Source organism: Oxyura jamaicensis, chromosome 11, assembly GCF_011077185.1.
Source record: "Oxyura jamaicensis isolate SHBP4307 breed ruddy duck chromosome 11, BPBGC_Ojam_1.0, whole genome shotgun sequence".
Taxonomy (NCBI): Eukaryota; Metazoa; Chordata; class Aves; order Anseriformes; family Anatidae; genus Oxyura; species Oxyura jamaicensis.
Window position 1 is genome coordinate 17,935,289 of NC_048903.1, and position 12,965 is coordinate 17,948,253.

Consider the following 12,965-nt stretch of genomic DNA (forward strand, 5'->3'; position numbering starts at 1 on the left):
CCTTGCAGCACGTGATGCTATACTTAACATTGCATACATTTAAAAAGCTTACTTTGAGGGAAAAAATGCATTGTTTTCCTCTGTAAATTCTGTGCCAGGACACCAAGGCTCATTGGAGGTGCACGTCAAACTGTGTAATTACTGCTAAAGCTATCAAAGTGATGCATATTAGAATATTCAATATTTGCTATTGCAAGCTGTTGGAAACCACCTTTATAAGATTGCAAGCTATTCTTCCATTTCCTCCTTACTTTTTCTATTTTTTTCTCCCTGTTTTATGTTGTTTATCTGGAGGCTTTAGAAAGAACCCAGAGTTACTGCAGTTTCAGAGGTCAGTGCAATAAATTAAAGAAGGTGTGTGGCTTTGGTAGGGCGACAACACGAGCATATGAGCATAACTGAGTGAAATCAGCTTCTCAGAAATTGTAAATCATCATTGCTCCTGCAAAATCCACCCTGGTAAGTATAGGAGTTGGGAGCTCATGCAGGAAAATAGTAAAGACACTAAATTCATTTCCAGACTAGTCTTAGAGTTGTAAAATATCTGATAGTCAAAAATTTCTTCGTTTTAATGCATGGTTTTATCAACAGCCTGCCTACTAATAATGAATTTTGGGAATGTACTTAAATGCATGTTTAAATATAGTTATATTCAAAAGAACATGAGAAATTATTTTAATTTCCACTGAAACCACACACAACAGTTGAGGTTGGAGGAGATCTCTGCTCAAAGAAAGGTCAATGAGAGCAGGTTGCTCAGGAGCAACTTTTGCTCATTTAATATGAATTTCTGAATCAGGACTTCAGCTTTTCCTTTGTTTCTGAGGTGAATGGGATAGGAAACTGGAAAAAATCCTGTTTCATCATGAAGTCCCTTGTCCACGACAAATGCAGTGATGGTTCAGCTGATTTGCAGACTGTGTTTTACTGCCAATGTGACAGCAATCCTACGTCTTCAATAACTTGGAAAAAGAAAGTCCCGAAAGACTCACTATGACAAAAGCAACCCATTATTTTGATATTTGAATGGTTTGAGTCCAACATTAAAAGCCTTACTTTGAGTTTTAGTCTAATTCTCTACTGGCACAGGGGTCAGTACATACATGTCGATGTGATGTCTAGGGGGACCAAAAGTCATCAGGAACTGATCATGCCATGTCTGTATGAAGGTCAGCAATAAGAATGGTCTCAAAGAGGCTGTGAAATCCACTTTGAAGATCTTTAGAGATCTTCAAAATTTGGCCAGACAAGACCCTGAGCAACCTGATACAGTTTAGAAGTTAGCCCTGTTTTCAGTGGGGATTTGGTCCTACCAGAAGTCCCTCCAAACACACACTGCTGTATTTCTTGCAGATGGTGCTTGAAGGCTCTTGTTGGCTTCATACCTTCTCAGTCTAAGCTCCACACCAAAGCTGAAAGTCTGATTTTTCACAGGCCTTTGTCTTTTTTTGGAGTGCTTAATGTCCATTTGATCTCCACTGATCTCTCTGAAGGAAGGCAAGCTGGCTGGCAGCACGCTGCAGGGACTGAGGGGGCTGAAGAAGTGGAACGTAAACTGCAGAATATTGTCTGGACTGGCTCAATGTGCCATCAGGTGTGAGGTTTGGATAGAGATTTGTGGAGTTTGATGCCTTGCCCAGACAGAGCTTGAGTTCAATCACTTAAAGGCATGTCCGGCTAGACATAGCCATTGTGTTGAGTCCTGGAACACGAATATCCTGTGTGCTTTCAATAAGAGCCACAGGAGTGTTTGGTTTTACAGGTCACTTCATTTGTTTCTGGCCCTTGCCTATGATAAATAGCTCCATCTATTGCACTGGGCTCTTGCAAAGCTGTTTGCTCATGCCTGTAGGCATTCAGTTGTACCTGAGATGGTTTTTATGTTTTGGCCCGGGTGGTCCAATGCCCAGACTGGGAAGACACGCTTTGTGAGCTTGGCACAAGTGGGATTTATTTGAGTGCCCTCTGGGCTGTCCTTTAGACAAAGCCTGCAGTGGAGAGCGTATATCTTAGCAGTGGCATCAAGAGGTTTTATTTGGAGACAGACTGAGATTTAGAGCATCACTTTTGACAGTTATAAATGAAGCTGTTTTCTCTTTACACTGTTATTTATACTGTGATAATATTGCATCAGTAAAATATACCACTCTGGCAGTGTCAGCTCATGATCCCACCTGTCTAGGGCTGTGGCCAAAGCTCCTCCATCACAGTTGCTCCATGACCTGAACTGTCATTGCTGTGTTAAGTCTTTTCTCTCCTCTACGTCACGGCAAATGAAAATCACCACTGCTAGCTTCAAAACTCCCAGCGGGGCTGAACCCCAGGTACCGTCTGTGTTTGTTTCCTGTGTTATAATCTGCTGGATGGTCACCTGCGATACTCCTGCACTGGAGTTTATTTTTTGGGGGAGCAAAAAGGCCAAGACCACAGAGGATGTTGGTCTCCTTTGTGCAAGTCTCCATTATTTATACAGCAATGACACTTTTTGGGCAACAGTCAGCAGCTGAGCTAGTGAGCAGACAGCCCGGGGTCACTCCCAGAACAGCAGCTGTGAAAATGTGCAGCGTTTTACAGCTGTGCCAACGTGCAGAGCGGTCTGTCGGTGCCATCCTGCCTTCTCTGGAGATCAGTGCCATCACCCCAGCAGCTGAGGTGCAACACACATCCACCTTTTGGCAACCTCTCTGAAGGGGGCTTGTGGCCTCCTGTCTGCTGCAGAGCTGCCTTCATCAGGGAAGCGGGGTAGGTAGCAAAATATAACAATTCTTAAAGGCGTGGAAAAGCCAGAATAATCCTACCTCAGGCTTGGCAAGGCACAGCATTGCAGCACATTCCTTCATCATTGTAACTCTGGGCTGGGGCTGTACAGCCAGACGATGCTGGCAAGGCAACAGAAATTCAGTTTGTGATTTTTGGTGGGGGAATAAAGATTAATACCACCAACTGTAAACTCAGGGTGGGGGAATTTTAGGAGAGCAAAAATGTCCTGACTCTGGATTGTGCCAGAAATTAATATCCCAGTTCTTGCCCAAAGTACAGTGTTGTCTTTCCAGTATAGTCAGGGCCTAAAAATTACTTCTCATCTGAAAAGAATAATGTCTCTGAGGCAGCATATCCGATTAGATTTGGATGGCTTTGCCTTTAGGTACAGGTGTCTTGACTCTGTTACGGAATCCACAAGGTGGAAGGAGTCCAAGGCTGAATGGAGCATCATTCCCCAGCAACTCGTACCAGATGTTAAAGAAATGAATAGAAATGAAAGTCAGCATTCCCTGGGACAAAAGTATCAAGGTATTTCCTAGGTTTTTGTTTCGTTATTTGAAAGCTTTTATGTGTCCTGTGTTTGGGTTTTTAATGGTTTTTCACTTCAGTCTGAGAGGTAGGTGGACAGTTTGCACTGTAGGTGGCTGTTATTAATTAATAATGAGGACTGATGACATTAAAACCAGAAAGGGTGAGTCCAGCCAAAAGGAGGAGAGTTAGGAGAAGAGGGGTGGTTAATGCTGAGCCCTCTGTTGCCAGCATGTCAGACACCAGCCTGTCATGTGCAGGCTTCGACAGTCAACTGCAGCAGGACAAAGCTTCTGATTCTGCCCCACAGCTTCTTTACACCAGCCCCACCAACGCTTCACATACACGTCTTAACTTTGAAAAGCCATCATGCTTTCCATGACCTTTCTGAAATCCTTTTTCTGCTGATCTTCAACCGGTGGTTACCACATTGCGGGTGCTTCTTGTGGGCTCTTTAAAAAAAGCTTGGAGTTACAAGGTACTTCTGGTCCCATTGGCCCTTCAAACTAACCAAAATTGTTTGGGAGAATCTTGGGTAGAGTTCGCTGGGGACTGAGCAAGTATGTCATGACTAACGTTAGAGATAATTGTAAGTGCTTCTGAACCAGTATATTCCTGAATGCAGCATCCCACCCGGAATATAGGAAAGGAATGTATTGACTATGAGTTAAAAACCTAAAAATGTGCTATTGAATTCTCTATTGTGATTTAGTTACCATAAACAGTAATTAAATAGCTATTGGGCTATCCACTGGCATGAGGAACATTGCATACTGTTATGTTTTCCACAGGCAAAGAGCCAGGCTTGGGCCAGAGTTAGTCTTGATGTCTTTTACTTCATGCAGAGGGAATTGCAAACATGAGGCTTTCCTTCAGAGTCGTGCACTGAAAACCCCCATGGCATCTCCCATTCAAAATCAAGATACCTCCAGGAACTGCATGTTACAAAGTGGGAACAGACAAAGGACAGGTCTTTGGGACATGCCATGGCAAGGGGTACTCGTTCCTTGGCATGGCCTCATTCTCTGGCACGTGTCCCAGCTCGGCCAGGTGGTGGGTGGATGCCCAACCTCTGCTGCAAAGGAAACAGCAGAGCCCAGGGCCACATCCCAGCAAAGCAATAACTTCTGTTTACTTAAACTTTTCTCCTCCTGCTTTTCCCCTGCAAACATGCTCCTATCCCATCTGACTCAGATTTGAAGTGACCTCCAGCACTTTGTATTGAGAAAGGAGGAGGAAAAAGGTAACCTGGCTTTGTGATAATCTTTTGGGAGAAAGATGCTGAGGTCATTAGTCCTCCTGCCTCTTCTCTGAATTTTCTGAGTCTGCTGTTTCCAGCTTCAAGAGTAACAAGAGCAGTACCAGCCCTCAAATGAATGGCTTAAAAGTAATGCATTTTTTAAATGTAGTAAGTTTTGTATTCTTACAGGTTGGTGTCATTTCTGTGGGGAAGTATTAGCCCCCTTTTTATAATTTTTTTTTTCTAAAGGCAAGGAAGACCCTTTGCAAAGGAAAACAAAGCAAAATAAAACCAACCAACCCCAAACCCCAAATTGATACAACAAGTGTCATTGTTCCCAGAACCCGGACCTACATCAACATGCCAGAGGTCCTGAAGTACATGGAAATATCATAAGAAGTGATGACAGCAGGCGTCTTTTCCTCCTCTTTTTCACTGGTGGGTTTGCTCCCTTGTGTTTGCTGCAGATGAAGGGTCCGTGGCTAGTCCTCATGCAGCAGGTTATGACTGTTAATTGTGAAGGTGGGGTGGACTGAAAAGACTTTGCTGTCATCGGAGCACTTAGAAATATTTTGAATCTAGATCCATTTCAAAATCTGGATGTAAAGCACTGAAGCACCTTGTGCTGCTGTGCTAGGTTCCTCCAGTACAGATCAAGCACTTGTAATGCGACGGCCAGTCCTGAACCCTGCAGATTCCAGTCCCAAGAGTGTTCAGATATCTTAGAGGGAAACTGAGGCATTGGGAGGTGGTGAGAGCAGAGCAAAGGGCTCAAGCCCTAATTCACTGCTCTAGCTGCTGTTCTCTGCACCTCCTTGTGCCTGTTGGTGTATGTATTGACAACATTTATGTGTAAAGGTGCTGCAGTGAGAGGGATCATATAAATAGATTAGACAGAGGTTCACTTTAAATCAACTGGCAGGCTCTGAAGGCTAGTAGTCTCCATCCCGAACAACTGTCTGAGCATTCAGCTTGTATAAATCTCAGCTCCATGTTCACTGCTACTCCCGCTGACATTTCAGTGGAGCGATTATTCATTTCAACAGACTCCTGGAGGAGAGCTCTGTGGGGAAAAAAAAAAAAGTAGACAAAAGTACAAAAAGTACAAAAAAAAAAAAGGCCAGAGAAAGCAGAAGATGCAGCCAAGACATCAGTGATAAAGTGGAGCAGAAGAGGCAGCCGGAGCCTTGGACTGCAGCGCGGGACATTGTGTGCTGGAATCGGGAGTCGCTCAGAGAGATCAATATTTGCTGTCCTGCCAGCCCACATGCCAAAGGACTGTGTCACAAAAGGGGAGAAAAAGCATCACGTAAATCTGTGGAAAATGAGCGATAGGGTGTGAAGTGCAGATAACGGGATAATGTAATAAGTCTGTAAAAGAAGATATACTATGGTTTAAAATAATAGATTATTTGGTGGATGACTTTTTTCCCCCCTGCATCTGCCTTTTGTTTGTGTTCCTGTGCTCTGCCAGCCACTCTTCTTCTGTGCTTCACCCTCACTTTCTTCTAATATTTCCTGGGCCTTGCAGAAAAAGAGCAAAACTTGTTATTGCCCTGGCTGATCATGCCAGATTCTTTGTAGGGCCCAGCTGAGAGTAACCTTCTGTACCATGCAATGGATTATGAGGCAATTTGTCTCTCTTCTGCTTGGGTTCTTCCACTGTCATGGATAGAAGAGTCTCTGGGAAACTGCCTTGTTTTCTCACATGTGAAGCTGGAGGTGGATGAAGGCTGGGAAATCTTTGCCTCTGTATCCAGACTAAGATACCTGTTAGTGCAGCTCAGCAAGGGATGAAGGTATCTCGTCCTCTTCCCCTTGTTCAGGAGGGCACCGTGGGCATCAAAGTGAGTCCTAGGATCACACAGCTCCTGAGCTACCTACCACAGCTACACACCACCCCACTTACTCAGGGGTTGCAAAGGACTTACTACACAGCTATAAATTCCAAATTTTTCTACATATTGGATTGCTCATCGGTTATCTGGACTGCTCAGTGGCAGCACTGTCCGGTTTATTCTGGAGCTACTTAGAATTTATTTCATATGTCAAATGTTCGTAACTGTTCAGACTTTGGCAGCTTCTTGGTTGTCTGATTCATATGGATATTTGTTCTGGGCCATAGATTTAGCTTGCTCAGAATTTTTATGATGTCTGGTGGAGGCTTCTGTGTTACCCTTTGGCTTGCAAACCTCATTTTGACGTGATGATTAGATGACAAAAAGTATTTCTCCTTGCTTGGAAGATGCTACCATACGAGGGCTATGGGACCATAAACTCATTGCTAGGATAATGTCAGGCTATAAACTACAAATTAGTTGTCAATGTAAGGAAATACTCCTACTCAACCAAAGCCAGGCTTCACTTGTAGTCTTCCAGGGAACAGGGGCAAAGAGATGATAACCTCTGCAAAGAAATACGTGGTGAGACAGTCCTGGGAAGTTTGGGTAAAGGAAAGTGTCAGCAGTCTGCTTTGGTGTGCTGAGATCTAGGATGCATCAGCTGTTTCTAATAGTGAATGCTGAGCCTTAGCAAAACCCTGAAATTAATTTTTAAGAGTGTGCTTAGTGTCTAGCCAAGGAACTTTTTTGCTAAAACTTTTCCACTATAACTGGCAGAAATGCAACTGATCATAACTGCGTATGAAAGATTGCACAACACATCTCCCTGTAAGCCAGAAACAGGGGAAAGTCAAAGAGCATCCCAGACATTACAACGAGCAGTTAGATTAAATGATACCATAGCTGTGTATACCTGCTGTGAATGTCCCCCAGTACCGGATGCAAGGACTGTGCTTCACTTTTAAATCTTTCAAGAATTACCATACATATATCAAGAAGTCCAGCTACAAAAGATATCAACAGAAAAAGATGAGCCTTTTGTTTGTTTTAGACATTATTCATCTATGGTTTTCCTTCTGTGGGTAGGAGAATCTTTCCTGCAAAGCTTGCTGTAACCTTTTCTTGAGAAATTATTGCAGACTACCAAAGCTCCTGTATATTTGTGCTGGGTAATTTGTTGGCAGCTTTATGGTGCAGAGAAATTTAGATGAGATAACGCTCTGACCCCATGCAGTTGAGAAGGGTTGTGACTAGCACTGCCTTGGCACAATTTTAAAACCAAAAGAAAGATTTATATTAGGTTTTAGAGAGTAATTTAATGATTTAATTTTGTTAGTGTTTCCCCGTACTCACCAGGCACAGCAAAATTCAGGTAGATAGCCTATATCTCAGTGTCCCCTCCCCATCCTCCCCAGTTGGTTTTTGTTCCCAGAAACACAAAAGTACTCTTTTGGGAGAGGAAGAAAGAGAAGCTAACACCAACAAGATAATCATAGTCGGGGTACTGAGGTCAGAATAATATTCGAAGGTAATAAGCAAAACAGAGACATACATAGGTTGAGTGAATCAAATCATTGCTGGAGAGGGTGAGTTCTTTTTTACATTATTAAACAAAATTTCCCCCCAAAGTTTAAATCAGTGATGTTTTCTACTGTAACTCACTTTCTGTGGCAGGTTTGTGTTGTTTTTCAGATTATATATTTTTCCCTGCTGTTCCTGTTAATACTAAATTTATAGGAAATATGGTGGTTTTTTGTTTGCTTTGTTCTTGGACTTGTTCTCAAGTAAAGGGAAAGAAAAGAACATAATTTTATACAAATGCTTGCTGAAATTTACAGCTGAAGAACATTTGATTTGAAGTTTAGACATGTAATGCTCTCCATAAGTTACCTACTATAAATTTGAAACTGATGTTATAGTTTTGATTACAGATTTTTATAATGCATTTTGTGCCTCATTTCCAGACAGATTTATAGCCCTTACAGAATACTAAATGAGTGACTCCACATGCTTCATGTCAACAAGTTCTCTTTATTTTTATTTTTTTCCCCTGAAACTTCTGCTGGTTAAAACTTAAGCTTTATTGCAGTCAAAGTACATTTGTTCTTGTCATTTTTGAATGGCTCTTGGTCATCCCAGAGAATCTGGTGAAAATGACCAAGGGATTTGACTCTACAGATAGATAGCAGTAAACGAGGGCTGGTACCAATACTTCCAACACTGAACCCAGGTCCTCATATATGAGTTGAATTGACCACCTGAGTTTTGACATAATTAAAGGGCAAGGCAAAGCCTCTCTAACCTATAAAGTGTCCTTTCCAAAATAATCCAAGCAAGAGAAACAGAGAGAGGAGAGAACAATGTTGCTCTTTACAGGCTAACAGATGTGAAACTACCTCCAAATAGCAGAGTAGCCAACAATAACCTATAACAAATCATGAGCTGTTAGAAAGAAAAATATCTTTACACCGGACTGAATAAATGCTGTGGCTTGGAAACAAGCACAGATTTTGCCCAAGTGTTGTGGCTGGTGCTTTGCCTTTGACGAGTCCCTAGTAAGGTCCCATCGCTATCCTTGCATCATGCTGTACCACCCAAAAGTCTGACACGTCAAAGCCAGGCACAGTAAGCAAAACATTAGATTTATTTATATTTATTTCTGAATAAACAGAAGCGTGTTTATATTCATTTCCAAAACCCTCAATAGCTTACAAGGTCTGACTAAGGCTAGTAGGACAGAGTTATCCTCTGGCATATTCATAAACACGGGACACGTAGACACAGGAGGTAGCTGCCCAGGATATCACATCACTGCTTGATCCATCTACAAGGTCAGCGTGTGCTTCATATGCATTATTGCACCTGACTCACACAGGATGTGGCTTTTTTTTTTTTTTTTTTTTTTTTTGCAGGCTTGCTCTTGAGCTCATAGTGTGGAAATTTATGTTCTTAATCCCTAAAGAGGAATAAGCATCTCCCCTGGGTGTTGTAAGGATGGTAGCTGTATCCAGCCTGAAGTGAGTGGCTAAACCAGACAGAGGAAACGATAATGCCTTGAGTAGGCCATCCGGGGGGATGTGTTACAGCCTAGGGGCAGAATAATCCCTCTCCCACCATTCATGCAAGGGAAGAGACAGGCATATTGCTGAGATCTGCTGCGATAATGCACCCCTGATGGGTCCATCAGACCTTTAGAAGATGGTGGCTGGAGGGAAACAGCCTGCTCCCCAGCAAAGTTTTACCTGCTGTAGTTGATAGGGCAGAAAATATTCCCAGTGTGTCAAAATGCCCAATTTATCCTGGGTGTAGCCCTTGTTTTCCAAACCAAGAGCATGCTTGGAGGCAGCAACAGTGGAAGGATGTTGCAGATGAGCTGTCACATGCATCAATTGCAAAACCCACCTGAAGCCAGTAGTGGTGAAGCTCCCTGTCCCATGGAGCTGCTCACCAAGGACCGGGGTAGGAGCAGCTGGTTTTCAGGGAGCTGCTTCAGGAGCAGAGATTTACGCAGTGTTTGACAAAAAGAAAATCCACTTCAACAGCTCCTGTTTGCAGCTGGTGCGTTGTGTGGAGGCAGCCACTGCTCATTTTCTTGTTTTCCAGCCCCACATGCTTCAGTTTGGCTATGGGGATCAGGTGCCCAGGGACATGGAGAATTGCCCCTGTTCAAGTACAGAACATCTTGTTAAAATATTTTCTTTCTATAAAAATGACAGGGACTTTTTTTTTTAAGGCTGTTGCCTGCCAGTTCATGAAGCAGAGCTAAGAACAAATTCCTCATGTGCAGCATATTTCTTTTTACGACCTGAAAAGCAGCACACAGAGCAGCTTACAGATTTTCTTCAGGCACTGCTGATTTATCTCACACCCAGCCTTCACCCCTAGAAACAGTCTATCTTCTGGTTTTTAAACCTGGCCTTTTCAAAGGTGTGTTTTTTCTTTTTGTTTGTTTTTTTTTTTTTTTTTTTTTTTTTGTATCAGCCAAGATGCTGCCTGCCCATTCCCTCACTACTCTGCATCAAACCCATGAGAATCACTTCACATGGGTTATCATCTCACGTTGCTTTGGTGATCGGCTGTCAGGGGCAAAGAGAGACTGGGCCAGCTTCACCCAAAACTGACTTTTAGACCTTTGTGTCTCCACATTGTGAGGAGTCTTTGGCTTTGTCGCACTCTGGTAACTCCATCCTCCCTTTCAGCAGCCTGCCCTCATGTTCCTCTTTGTAAGGCTGAGTATGGGATTTTTCAAAACCTTTCCTTCAAAAGGTTGTCAAAACCATTAAAAATGCTTTGGAAACAGCTTGAAAACAAAAGGTTCTTTGTTTTCATCTCTGTGTTTTTCAACAAATTTCAATCTTTTCCACAGCATGAAGAAGGGTTTTCAATTCATTTCCCTAGAAGCTGTAATACTCAGGTTATCCCTTTCCTTCAAATCTCTCTAAATAACATCTTGAGAAATTATCCTTCTCATGTTCTCCCCAGGAAGTGATGCATGTATTTTTTTAAAAAAATTATTATTATTACTTATTTTTTATTATTATTTTTCCCCCCAATCTAGTTTAAGATGTAAGTTCTTCAGGGTGAAGAAGAGGGCTACATTTTGGCAGCCCTCGTTTGATAATATTGACTTAATATGGGTTAGATTGCCAAGAATGAAAACAGCAGGCAGTACTTTCTGTTCAACACAAGTTCACATGTAGGGAAGCCGTGGCTTTTAGATTTTGTACTCTAATAGAGAACTACAGAATTACAAAATCTGGCGTCCTCAGCCCTCTGCTCTGCAACTGTCCATCAAGGCCAGATGTTTCCTGGGCATTATTTCTGTGCAATAAGTGGTGGACATCTCCCCAAACAGCTCAGACCAGCTGCCTGAATCTATTGAGACTCCTGTGGTTTGTCCCTCGTCCAAGAAGTCTTCCCAGAGCACTTGAGTGACCTGAAAATGCAAATGCAGGATTGAATTGGTAGCATCCTCAGCTGGCTTAGACTTCCTCAATGGCTGACAGGGTAGACAAGGATATCTGCAGAAGAGAACTACCTCTTTTCCTGCTGATTTCACTGAGTCTGCCACAGATTATCTGAAAGCAGAGGCACTAGAATAAGAGCTATTATGATTGCAGCCTCTGAGGTATGCAGAGGAAATGGTAAAATATGTATACAAAATATCCGCAAGTGGAAGCACACCAAGAGCTATGAAAATGGGCAGGTGTTTATAAAATACTGTTATTTGCTGTCTACTTTTGTCTACTTCCTTGCAGAGCTGGAGTTTTTGTCGTGCTAGTAGGAACTCTGTGCACTTCTATCAAGGTCCTAGAGTTAACGGGATCCAAAACATTCAGAATTTGTGAACTTTTTACTTTTAAAAAATCTTTTCCAGTCACTAGGAGAAAAATCATTACTCAAATCCGGCAGCAATGGAAGTAAAGGTGGTGTTGGTCTAGTCCAAGAAAGATAAATTTGAATTTGATTCCCTTCAATGGTATTCTAGGAACAGTGGCAGAAATAACAGATCTGAGGATGACCGTGCCTATTATTATGTGATTTAAATCCTATTTTTTAAAATGTCTCTGCTTTTTCAGAACTGTTTTTCCACAGAATGCTAGCAATATTTGATGATTTCCAACTGGAGGAATATATAAAATAACAAAGAATTGTTACACTTGATATTGCTTCATGGCTGGTGGTCTGGCAGTTGTTCAGATGATACATTCGAACACTTAGATGAAAGCATCTTGGAGAGTTTTAAAAGCCTTTCTTAGAAATGGATATGTGTGTGATTCAGTTCACTTCTCTTCCACAGCCATGACAAATAAGAGTTACCAGCGTCAGGATGAATAGCCCTGGTGAAGGGCAATGGCAGCTTGTTCAAAGAGGGCTTACAGCTGAAACCTGGAAGCAAAACATTCTCAGACCTGCCCTCGAAAGTGTGAAAATGTGCTCGGAGGGATGTGACATAAAAAGAAAACCCAATACATTCCTTGTCCTCAGGTCACATTTTCTTCCTACCTTTGAGGAAGATTGACCCCTTTCCTTTGGGAAACCTGCGTACCCCCATAAAGGAGCACTATTGGACTAGATTCTGTAAGCTTTTCCCTGTACATGGCAATTTTGTCCAGGGTCAGGGTAATTAATGGCCAATATAATTAATCTGATATTTTCAAATAAGCATATGAAGACTGTAGGTAATGATTGCATGAGCAACTGCAGAAGGAAAGATGCACACTGTGGTGTCTGCTGCTAGATCTAGTTTTCTGGAAACAGTGAGTGGTGTGGCTTTTTCTGGGGAGGATTTAAGAGAAAACCAGGATGAATTACTCATGCACTAATAATACTATCTTGCAAGCAACTAAAGTGGCTACTTGTATTTAATAGACCTAATCTTGCTTCAACAGTCTTCAAAAACTATCTGGATGTGTCTGAGTATTACCCAGAAATACAAGGTGACGAGAAAAGTGGGTCAGACCTGTCCTTCCAGCACCAGATTTCCACAGGGTGAAGAGAGGAGACTGCAGCGGTGGGCTATGGGAGGGTGCACGCAGATGGTGGTGGTTCCTTTTGAAAGCCACTTGCTAGCAAAGCCAGAGCTTTTCACC

General features: G+C 42.4%; 1 long non-coding RNA gene across 1 annotated transcript; it reads left to right on the top strand.

The window, feature by feature from the left end:
* The first annotated feature begins 294 nt into the window (after window positions 1-294).
* LOC118172733 lies at window positions 295-4,690 on the top strand. The gene is made up of 3 exons (XR_004753835.1): window positions 295-331; window positions 3,146-3,291; window positions 4,083-4,690. It is a non-coding gene; the product is annotated as an uncharacterized LOC118172733 (long non-coding RNA).
* Window positions 4,691-12,965: the final 8,275 nt, after the last annotated feature.